Source organism: Coenobita brevimanus, chromosome 38, assembly GCF_032717465.1.
Source record: "Coenobita brevimanus isolate Jiangsu-jjx chromosome 38, ASM3271746v2, whole genome shotgun sequence".
Classification (NCBI taxonomy): Eukaryota; Metazoa; Arthropoda; class Malacostraca; order Decapoda; family Coenobitidae; genus Coenobita; species Coenobita brevimanus.
In genome coordinates, this window is record NC_136991.1 from 14759920 (window position 1) to 14772106 (window position 12187).

A 12187-nucleotide genomic window follows, 5' to 3' on the forward strand; every position below is an offset into this window, starting at 1 on the left:
CACACTTGACTTCCACCAATATCATTTCCAAGTAAGAAAGTTACACCTGACATTGGGAGTGTCTCAACCAACCCAACCATAACGGAACCATTAACAAAACCAGACTCTAAATTCACTCTGCACAGAGGGACAGAGAAGTAATTATTCCCTACACCTTGTAAGATTACAGTTTCATCAGAGGAATTAACATTAGAGCCTAGAACACTGGTCAGCATAAGGGATTGGCAAGCACCTGTATCACGATATATTTGAACTGATTTCCTGTCATTACTGTCCAGAGGACTGACAAAACCATCAGACAGGAAATTAGCACATGAACTCTTGAGAGTGTCACCCACGTTACTGCTCAAAGAGGAGCTCCATCATGAGAATTTAAGTTACCCCTCAAAGCAGGTTCAGTTAACTCAGTTAAAGAATTCTGGGAACTCTCAAGAGTGGACACTAGACCAATTGACTGAATATTTAAAGACTCCTTTTTGTTCACATCACGCTGTCTCCTGAAACATTTCTCCGTAGTATGACCAAGCTTACTACAATAAGTACATTTACTTTTCTGAAATCTAGAGGTGAAGCTGGTATTTACTTCCTGAGAAACATCATCCTTATTCTCTTTCCTGTTACCTGTAGTCTGAGTAGAGGCAACGTACTTACTCTCAGCTTTCCCTTTTTCTCTAGAATATCTCTTGTGAGTGAGAACATACTCATCAGCTAAAACTGCAGCATCAGACAAATTATCTATTCTTTTCTCATCAAGATATAGGCTTACATCTTTATAAATACACCTTTTGAAGTCCTCCAGCAAAATCATCTGCTTAAATTTGTCAAAATCAGAATCCACATTCTTAGAATTTAACCACTGCTCCAACAAATCTTCTTTGATTTTTGCATACTCAACATGGGATTGCTTATCTTGCTTGTAAGTTGTCCTAAATTTTACTCTATAGGCTTCAGGAACAAGCTCATAGGCCTTAAGAATCAAGCTCTTAACTACATCATAATTATCAGATTGATCCTGAGGCAAAGATGCATAAGTTACTTGAGCTTTACCGGTGAGAACAGTTTGAAGGAGTACTGGCCAATACTCCTTAGGCCAACTAAAACCTGTAGCTACCCTCTCAAACAACTGAAAATACTTTGTTAAGTCAGATTCATTAAAAGGAGGGACAAGTTTAACATTTTTAGCCACATCAAAATCATCAGAGCTAGATGATCCAGTTCCACCTTGTTTCATGCGATACTCATGGTCTGCCTGAATCCTAGCAAGTTCAACTTGTGCGTGAAACTCAGCCTCCTTAACATCAGCCTCCTTAGCACGTGCTTGAAATTCAGCTTCCTTCACACGAGCCTCCTGCAGGGCTAGCTGTAACTTAGCTAATTCAATCTGCGTTTGCTCATTTGGAGGAGTTGCATTACATTAAACAAGCTTTTATTAATCATGCCAACAATTTGATCTTTAGAATGATGAGAGTGAACTGCAATTCCCAATTGTTGAGCAACAAGCTTAAGTTCATTCTTTGTTCTGTTTTCTATATCACACACTGTTTGCACATTTGACAAAAAATCTTTGGCTTCATCAAGTGTAGAAATAGTAGCCATGATGAATATATCACAGTCACAAAATATCAAACAATATCCTTATGATAATATCCTGAATATCCTGATATGAGGTCGCCAAATTTATGTTACGGAACAGACAAAGATAATGTACACTTTAAGTGAGAATACGAAGAGTCACTACTGTCCCGTAAAGTTCCAGGTTCAAAACAAAAGAGTTAGGTAAAATTACAAGTTAAAGTTTAATGCTTAAATTAACAACAAAACATTCAGGACTCATAAAGATAATGTAATGGCAAATAAACAGGTTAAATATATGGTTAACTGCAATAGCCTCTATTAACACGAAATTAGCAAGAGTAAATTTATCTAAGTCAGTCCTGATAAAATGAGATACCAGATAATACTCAGTGAATGCCAGATAAATTATTACAGATACAAACTATTATCAAAAATGACTGACAAAGAACCCTACATAAATTACAAACTTCACTAGGCCTACAAATTAAACTTATGCTATACAGTACAAGAGAAAATGCAACAACAGTTATACTCAAATTACACACAGCTGCTAGATGGTTGGAGATTTCTTGAGCACTCACAATAATAATATCTGTACAGGGGAGGACAGAGATGTGAACAAAATGAGGAGCAGATCTAAGTGGCAATGATGCAGAGACTGAGCTCATTATATAGGGGCCAGGAGAGCTTGATACAACTTGTAATGAGGACGCGCAAATGAAGCCATGGGGACAAAGAGATGACAATCCCGCAAAGTATAACAGAGATGTCGACTTACTCTACTATAACGGTAGAAGGGGGGGACTGAGGCAGAACACGCTCGTGATTAAACATGCAGCAACTGTGCGTTAAAATTACACAAAGGATGATGAAATCATAGGCTATGTAACAATATATATATATATATATATATATATATATATATATATATATATATATATATATATATATATACCTCAGTGATAAAGTGTGCGTTTTCGTACACTGAAGAACGAGGGTTCGCGCCCCGCCAGGGTAATAAACTTTGGGAGCTTTCTTCTGGCCACTTACTGCATTGGCGGACACAAGGGGTGCTGTGGTTGAACCAGTGTCACATACTATAAAGTATGCTTGCACCCAGTCGGCTTGCGCAGGCCGATTACATTTAGTTCACAGACTAGACACACATCCAGAGCCACTCCAACACTACAATTACACTTACAAGCACTTCTCACCCTACATACAATCTCTACTAGACAGCCAAAGCCACTTGGTAGAGAGACATTGGCTGTATCGTTCCCACTTCGATCGGGATAGGCCGGTCCTGCAGTGGACACACAAACGGCTGATGAGATGAGAGATTGTATATATATATATATATATATATATATATATATATATATATATATATATATATATATATATATATATATATAGATGAGAGATTGTATATATATATATATATATATATAGATAGATAGATGAGAGATTGTATATATATATATATAGATATAGATATATATATATATATATATATATATATATATAAATGTTGTAGGTCTCGGGACCGGTCTTGGTCGCGAGACCGGTCTCGAGACCAGTTTGATTTGGTCGTGGTCTTGATCTTGGTCTCGCTTGACGTGGTCTAGGTCTTGATCGTGTTCTCGAAGCTTCTGGTCTAGTAGTTTTGGCTCAAAACCAGGTCGAGACCAGCATTACAAAGTGCATCGCGGCATGGGGAAGGTCGGAATTTATGATTATATATGGAGAAAATTCATGGCTGACTCTATTCACAGCACGCTATAAAGCACTGTACTGTCTATAGATACTGCCTGGCTAGCGCAACGGTGATGATGCATGAGCTGAGGCCTGCGATCGCCAATAGAGTGCTTGTGAGTCGAGACAGCATGCATGACGTGGCCATTCATGCAGTGATAATCTCTATTTGCAATCACGCATGTTTGCAGCTCTGTTCACCTCCGTGTACTTCATATACGTGCATGGTGTATGCAATCCCCAAACCCTCCGTACATGTACACCACAGGTGTAGCTAGTTCGCTCTGAAAACATAAGCACAAAAAACGTCTATATTCCTATGTTTGTTTCGTCATGCCAATGTAGCAATGAAAGCAGAAATACTTTACCTAGATGTTCAGTTGTTCACATATATTGAATTCTGTAAATATATTTCCCCCCTTTCAAGGTCATAGCCAGGATTTTCGCGCGATCGGGGCCAAGTCAGACATAGTGGCTTCCAACCTTTCGAGTTATTACCCTTCAGAGCTTCCTAATGACTATCACGGAGGCCTGCAGTGACTTCTGTGACCTTTTTAAAATAATTTCTTGTGTTTCACCGCCACCCTTGTATTTCATACAACTTATTCACCTATGAGTGAGGGGCCATGGCCATGTGGCCCAGTGGCGTTTCTAGCCCCATTAAAGTGAGGGGGCGGAGGCACCTGGGGTCCTATAAATCGTCTGTAATAACCCAAAGGGCAGTGAGCAGACTCAAATGAGGGCCCCTTTCCAGAGGGAAATTTAGTGAAAACTGTTCTCTTAAATAGTGGGTACGACCGTAAAAAGTATTTGGAGCACTCATGGAAGTAAAATACATATTTTATATTTATTAAAATTTTTTTGCTTCCCACGTCTGTATCCTGAAACCCCTTCGGTCTGTTGTGTAATTATCCTGAAAAATAGCTAGTCCACATCAACTGTTCACGAGAAACGAAAGATGAATATGTTGTATATGGAAAGTTTGGGCACGGGTAAAGCTCGGAGAGAAGTAGAAAAATTAGTCTCCCGGAAACCAGCTTTCGCATGGGAAGATACAGCTGTCCATGAGTACGATGGCACTGACAAAATATGCAACACCATACATTATAACTTCAAAACCGTACTTTCAAAAGTTTAAAAACTTTAAAAGCCATCAAAAGCAGTAACATCGGCGTGCAGGGCCGTAGAGAGCTATGACCGCACCCTGGGATGCCTGGAAAACGTTTGACACGGGCCCGAAAAAGAAGCAAAATTGTCACAGTCGTTACGTGGGCTCTAGTTCCTCTATAACTCTTGAGTTTTGAGCCCGGGAATTATCCCCATTGCCCTCTTCTCTCTTTCATTCTTCTTAGTAAATGTCTTCCCTGAATCTCCTCGACCTCATTCAACTCATGTGCGATAATCAACTTGAATTCGTTTAAAAGGTGACGAGTATTGCATCGATACATAATCTGCAACTGGGTGATTGGGGTACTTCTGCAATCACTTGAGGGGCTGAGACGCCCGTGAAAACTGACCAGCAGTGCAGCACCTGTAGGCTACAGCTACTTTTCATTCATTCAGCTGACACATAAATTCATGATCAACGGTAACAGTATGCACAAGTGCTTTGTCAATAACACGATTTGCATAATTCAGGTTGTTTTTAATCGCAATTGCATGCTGCATGGACAAAGGTTCACCATATAACAGTTTGATTCACATTCTGAATTATATTGACATTTGATCCCTCATACCTAATCGATAATTTAATTAGGACCGTTATATTCAAAGTTGTACATGTATGAGAAAAAGTTAAAACCCATTCCTTAAGCCCCCTTCACACCTACACGATCTTTTAACCGACCGCAGCGCGATTAGGGATCGTGCTGTGGTCATGTAGTCATCGTTTGGCATCGCAACGCAGTCTAGCACATCGCCATGGAGTCGTTGAACTTCAGGATTTTTTAATGCTTGCATAAAAAAAAATCGTGGACCTAGGCAATTGTCAAATCCATCAGAGAGCATTCAGGGTGCAATCGGGTATCATCGTGATACAGTCCATTTGCAGTCCTGATAAATCGTGGTTTCATCGCCGGGAAAAAAACCGTTAACGAGATGTGACAACAGCGTATATACAATTGGCATCGGTGCACACAGCCATAAAATGTTCCTGTAGCCACTGCCATCCTCCCTCTGAAGCTCAGCCATAAGGTGTTCGTACTGTCCATACTGCAGTCAAGGGGAAATCCAAGGGCGTACCCAACACGACCTCCTCTTCCCTTTTTTTCTGCACACGAAAGCGTTCCTGGTGCATGAGAATTTGTATTTCAATGTCTGATTTCTCAAGGTACACCATAAGAGCAATTAACTTTTTGTTCCATATTGTAGTCAGTAGTTTGCTATAGATTGTCATGATGGCTGGCTCAGGGACTCTTGCTAGTATGGTGGTCACAGCTGATCTGATTCAAGGAGGTTCGTTCGTTCGTTTGAAGATTTCCTGTACATATAGTGCAGGCCAGGCCATACATTAGTCCGGTCAGTGGGAAATGGGTTGGTTAAAAAAAATAGTAAGGGGGGAGGACAGGACCTGGGGATTGCCCAGCACACGCGTCCTGTCTCCTGGCTGGCTTTGTAGTGTGTGTGGTGCAGTTCAAGGAGGGCCATGGGGGGCTTTTTATATTGTGCCGGAGCTTCCACTGATGGTCGTCTCATAATCGCAGAGTCGTCGTCCATTCGTCTTGATGCAATCGTTCTTATCCATGCACTGTCGGTGTGTAGTCGGGAACCGGAAATGACCATTATTTTTCAATTTTGTACCCATCCGGATGCAGGCGTAGGGGGTTCCAAGCGCCATCTGGACACCATCGTCATTCGTCTCAGTGTGCGCGTAGTGTTATCAGATTGGGTCAAAAATCGCACGATTTCTGGGAGTTTTCAAGTCTCTGAGCTGTCGTTATCACAATCGTGAAAGTGTGAATGGGGCTTTACAAACAAGACAGGACAATGCAATTTACACAGAACAGACCAAAAGCATTGAGAAAATAGTCAGACTTACTAAAATAATTTATTTGCCTTATCTAGGTCTTTGTCTCAGAGGGTCTGATCCAATATTTTAAAGTATACCGTATGCCACTATTGACGGGAAACGAGCGACAACCCCCTGCCTCCCTCCACCCTTCTCTTCACTTCCAACCTCCACTCCTACCAGTCTCTCCCAATACTCATCCCTTCCCTCACAACCGTAAGAGTGTACAATATAATTATATGTTTCAATGGTAATTGTTGTTTTAGTATTGCTTTAAAGGCCCCCAGCTAATTTTTAATACGCCAATATTATAATATGTGGCAACTCCGTGCCCAGAAGATAGTGAAAATTTTAACCGTTGCCCGTCAGCGTTACCAGATATACGATAATTATCGTATAAATACGATAAATCAGTGCTTGGTACGATAAACAATAACGTCTCTACGATATACGATAATTCTTCATTTTAATGCGATATAATACGATAAATACGTGAAAATATATGGCTAATAGTAATCTATTATTATTATTATTTTTTTTGGATAAAAGCGCTAGTCATTAACAATTTTAACTCGAGATGTAGTGGTAATCAAATTACCCGTTCATCACCCATAAAACGTAAGTTGGACGGTACTTGGACCTGTCCGCTTCGCGTGAGTTTAGTGGCCTGCCCGGGCGGCTGGCAGGCCTCGGGCGTTGGACCTGTTCGCTTCGCGTGAGTTTAGTGGCCTGCCCGGGCTGCTGGCCTCCTCCCAGTAGCCTGACTCCCCTCGCCTTGTGTGCCCACGAGTGAGCAACTATACCCAGGAGCGTAAAATTTTGACAGCTTTCGCATTACCTCAACGTAAAACATGTCTGAAAGTAAAATACATAAAAGAAAAGGCACAGAAGGAAAGACCCGTAGTGATGATTTATCGAAGAATAAAAGATGTGAGCAAAAGTACAGAAGTGCGTGGGAAAAACAGTTTCCGTGGTTGCAGCCTTCAAAGAAAAGTGCCTTGAAGGCATTGTGTCGTGTGTGTGGAGTGGAAATATCAGCTCAAATAACGCCAATTAAATTGCATGAAAAAAGTGTACAACACAAAAAACTGTCAGTACCATCTTCATCAAAAAAGATATCTGAGGCATTTGCAAGTGGTGAAGTTAAGAACAGTAAAGCTGATGCAGTAAGGGCTGCAGAAATAAAATTAACAGCGTTCATGGTAGAACATAATGTATCATTTTTAGCTGTAGACCATTTATGTGATGTAGTGAAGGCCTGTTTCCCTGACTCTGCCATAGCAAAGGACCTACATATGAAAAGAACCAAATGCCACAATGTTTGTACGAAAGTCATGGCAAAATGTTACTAGGAAGAATTAACAGAAAAACTAAGGAATACAAAGTTCAGCATTATGGTTGATGAATCAACGGACATTTCAACTTCTCAGAATTTGTGTGTAGTGGTACGATTTGCAGACTCACGAGTAGTAGTAAGCAAATTTTGGAGTCTGGTACCGATATTTACAGCTGAAGATCCAGAAGGAACTGTTGAGGGTGCAACAGGAAGACGAATATTCTCTGTAATTATGAATACACTGAGTGATTTTAATGTACCTGTTGGTAATGTTATTGGTTTTGGATCTGGTGGCTGCAGCACAATGATGGGGCAGCACAATTCCGTTAGCAGCAGATTTAGAGTAGTGTGTCCTGGAATATTTTTAATGAAGTGCATTTGTCACTCGGCACATTTATGTGCCTCCGAGGCATGTAAGGAGCTTCCCAATAGTATTGAACAGCTAGTTCACGATGTTCACAACATCCTAAAACTATCATCCAAGAGATTAGCTCAGTTTTCAGAGTTCCAGGATTTTGCTGGTGTACAAAAGCACCGCATTTTAACACTTTCCAGGACCCGCTGGCTTTCATATGCCGCAGTCGTGAGAAGAATGCTTGAACAGTGGGGCCCTCTGCAGATGTTCTTTACTGATCTGCACTTCCAGCACCATAAAAAGTATAATGCAACATCAGTAGCACAAGCATATGAGATGTTACATGATCCTTACTGCAGACTGTATTTTTGTTTCTTGGACTGTGTGTTACAAAAATTTACACAATTTAACCTACTGTTTCAAAGTGAGGGTGTTGTGATAACCTCACTGCATGGACAAGCCTGTGAACTATACAAAGATATTCTGCTGATGTACATGAACCGGGATTATGTGATGAAAAGATCTCTGGCTGATGTTGATCCAGATGAAGAACGAGAATTTCTATTGCTTGAATAAGTATACCTAGGGGCATCAGTGTTAAAGAGGACAGTGGAAAATGTAGCAATGTACAACGACCGAGTAAGAATGAAAGAATTTCGTCTCGGGTGTAGATCATTCCTTGTCACTGCTGCCAAGCAAGTGAAGAAGAGGTATGACTTTGGAGATCCAATTTTGTCACGACTGAGCATACTAAACCCAGCTAATGTTGTCGGGCATCAAGGAGTTCGGGAACAAAGTCTTGTTCCCCTTGCAAGCTGTCTGCCAAGAATTATTGAGCAAGATGACCTGACCCTTCAGAAATTGGATGATGAGTGGAGGAGGCTTGGCATGGACAATCTACCAGAAGAAGTAATAAGTATGGCTCAATAGAAGGGGATGATCAAAGAAAATTCCCCTGATAAGTTCTGGGGAACTGTAAAAACGGTGGTTGATGATGAGGGAGTCCCGAAATACGAGTGTGTGGCAAATTTTGCTCTGGCAGTACTCTCATTACCTCATTCCAATGCTGACTGTGAACGAATATTCTCAGACATTAACAGGATGAAAAGTAAAGACAGAAACAGACTAAAAACCGACACTGTTGGAGACATGTTATTAGCTAAGCAGAGTGTGCAGTGGAACCAAAATAGCAACTGTACAACTTTCACACCATCAAGAGCTATGTTGCGTAATATGAATTCAAAAGTGCTGTACCCTAGTACAGCTCTTGCTGGAGAGGAGCCACATGATGTTCCAGACATCTACATAGAGTAGAAAAAGGGCCACGTACACAGTAAATTCATTAACGTTCTTTACAGTAGAAACACGTAATCCCAAGATAATAGATTTTTTTTTTTTTTAGTTAGATAACATTAATACAAGTTGATTGTCAAGAATTAAGTGTACTAATAGTTTTGTATCGCGAAGATTAGGTTTAGCAATTGAATACGATAATTTGAGCCAAAATACGATAACTTTGACTAAGGCTGTACGATATTACTGTCACTGGCATCTGGTAACGCTGTTGCCCGTTGGTTCACTCAGTATCACCACGATGTGACAGGGGGTGCACGGATTAGTCTTACTTCGACTTTTTTTTTTTTTTTTTTTGGTCAGTGTTACCATATCTAGCATAATTTTATTATTTTAGCATAATTCTGATCAAACTTTCGAGTTTGGAATATTTATTAGCATATTACAAGTTTTAGCATAATTTAGAATGGAATAGAATAAATTTGGAATAATTTTAGAAAAGCTATAAATCAGAGAGAGAGAGAGAGCTGGGCGGGTAGCTGATTGGCGAATGAATGTGTTGCCATACTGATACCTTAAGAACGATATTATGAGAGTACTCTGTAGCTCAGCCAACCGTCTATGAGAAACCATGAGGCAGTTGACTGCCATTCTTTGATTAAAAAAAAAAAAAAAAAAGTTACACCAGTAGTGGAGTACCACTCCATGCAGTAACCTATTTCATGATGTCGAGCAACAGGAAGAAAGTTTGTCAAGAGGATCCAGGATCTAGTACTTCAAATGCTTCATTTGGCAGTGATTACTGAATAACAGTGACCATGATTCTGACGTACCCGAGAAGAAAAAAGAAGCTATTAAAAAAAAGTTACAACCAAACTTTGCGCCCAGAATTTGCTGGCTGAAAGTGGCTCATCAGATTTCGGAAAAACAAAGCTTTTTGTAAGTGGTGCAACAGCAATGTTTCTATTCAGCTAAAGTTATGTGTCATCAAGGCTCGGAGAGAGAAAGAGAGAGAGAGAGAGAGAGAAATGTATTCTCTTATGTAGGGTTCAATTAAATATTTTCATAGTAAACACAATACATAACATGAACAGATATAGAATTTTATCATTTAGCTTCAAGTTGGCATAATTCGTTCTTTACTTGGAATAATTTTGTTCAATCTAGCATAATTTTTTTCATTGCCCTAGCATAATTTCGTTGTTCGGATATGGCAACACTGCTCCTTGTTGTTCAGTGATTCTCCAGGCATGATTGGTTGTAGCATTAGCTGCTCTCAACGAAGAAACAATGCTGTGTGCTGGAGTGGAATGACAGGAAACATGTTATCCTTTTGAAATATTAAATGAGATCAAGAATCCGCGCATATTTACCGTACTATTTTGACTAGGTAAGTGACAGTGAAAACACATATATGAAAATTATGTGTATATGCACTATAAAACTGAAATCAGCAAGGATCATACAGAACTGAGTACGGTGTAAACAGGTGTTGACGGCACTCTGTCGGAAGGCGAGTGGTAATGTTTATGATTGGTGAGGTGACTGGCGGGCGGAATGTCGATTGCCGACATTTACGTCAGGTGGAAAAAAAAAAAAAATGACTAGTTTTGTGGCTCTAGCTTTAATTCATCATCAAAAATTAGGCAACATCTGGACTATCCGGAAAAGACCAAACTTTGATCCCAGGTGATCTCACAGAATAATCAATAGATTGGAACCATACGCCTTTCCGCAATACAGCCACGTTAAGGCTGTATTGCAGTAAAATTTCAGCTTTTTAGCTTAAGAGGTTTTTGACACAGTGTCCCTGAATCCGTTTATAACATTCTGAATAATATCCGGTGATCCAGTTCATGGTCTGCCATCATATTTATCCAGAGGAAGCAGCTAGCTGAGTGATTAACCTGTTGTCAGGCAACAAACGGGTACCGTTTTGCCCTCACCACTGTAGATCATTACAGTACATAAGTTTTATGTATTACAAACCAAAACCGCTGAAGAGGCGTGTTCAAAGTTTAAGGAGTACTTGTGTGATTTAGGAACTCCCACATTGCTAGTGCTTGATAATGGAACTGGGTTTCCTTCCCGACAGTTCAGAAGTCTTTGTGAACGGTTCCTCAACCCCTAGGATACGCAATTCTCTAGCCTCGACTGCCCCACAGGACGCAAAAACAGGCCAATTTTTCGACTTCCTCAAAAGTTAAAAGTTTTATGCCCGATTTATAGAGCCTGAATTTACACACTTGAAAACGCAAACCCCACCCTCCTAGACCCAATGATTACCGAGCTATGGCCCGTCAAAGTTTATAATAGTTACCCGTCGCGGCCCCGGCGAGAAAGAAAATACGCCTCTCGCACCTGGTTTCTTCGCAACAATACGTACAAAAATCACCAAAATCATTTTTTTTTTTTTTTTTTTTGGTGTGTATAGATGTTATAAACCATTGTAATGTGCTTAGATAAAAAAAAAAATAATAACAAACCCCCGAAATAAATATGATAAATAAAAATTATCCTTCCCTCCTCTCCTCTCCTCATACCTCCAATCCCCTCCCTCCCCTTCCCTTCCCTTCCCCTCGCCTAACCTCCCCTCCCCTTTCCTCTTCCCCCTTCCCTCCCCGCCGAGCTGTCAAATCTAGCAAGGGAAATTGGTCATGAATCCCCTAATAAAAATATGATAAATAGTAAAAATTATCCTCCCCTTCTCTCTTCTCTTCAAACCTCCAGTCCCCTCCCTCCCCTCCCCTCCCCTCCCCTCCTCTCTCCTCTCCTTCCCTCCCCTCCCCTCGCCTAACCTCCCCTCCCCCCTCCCCTCCCCTCCGAGCTGTCAAATCTAGTTTTCGTTTCGTTTCGTTTCGTTTTG

The 12187-nt window shown here is 40.6% G+C and overlaps 1 pseudogene; it reads left to right on the plus strand.

Annotated features, from left to right (window-relative positions):
- The first annotated feature begins 7188 nt into the window (after positions 1 to 7188).
- On the plus strand, positions 7189 to 8958 carry LOC145396539 (uncharacterized; annotated as a pseudogene).
- Positions 8959 to 12187: the final 3229 nt, after the last annotated feature.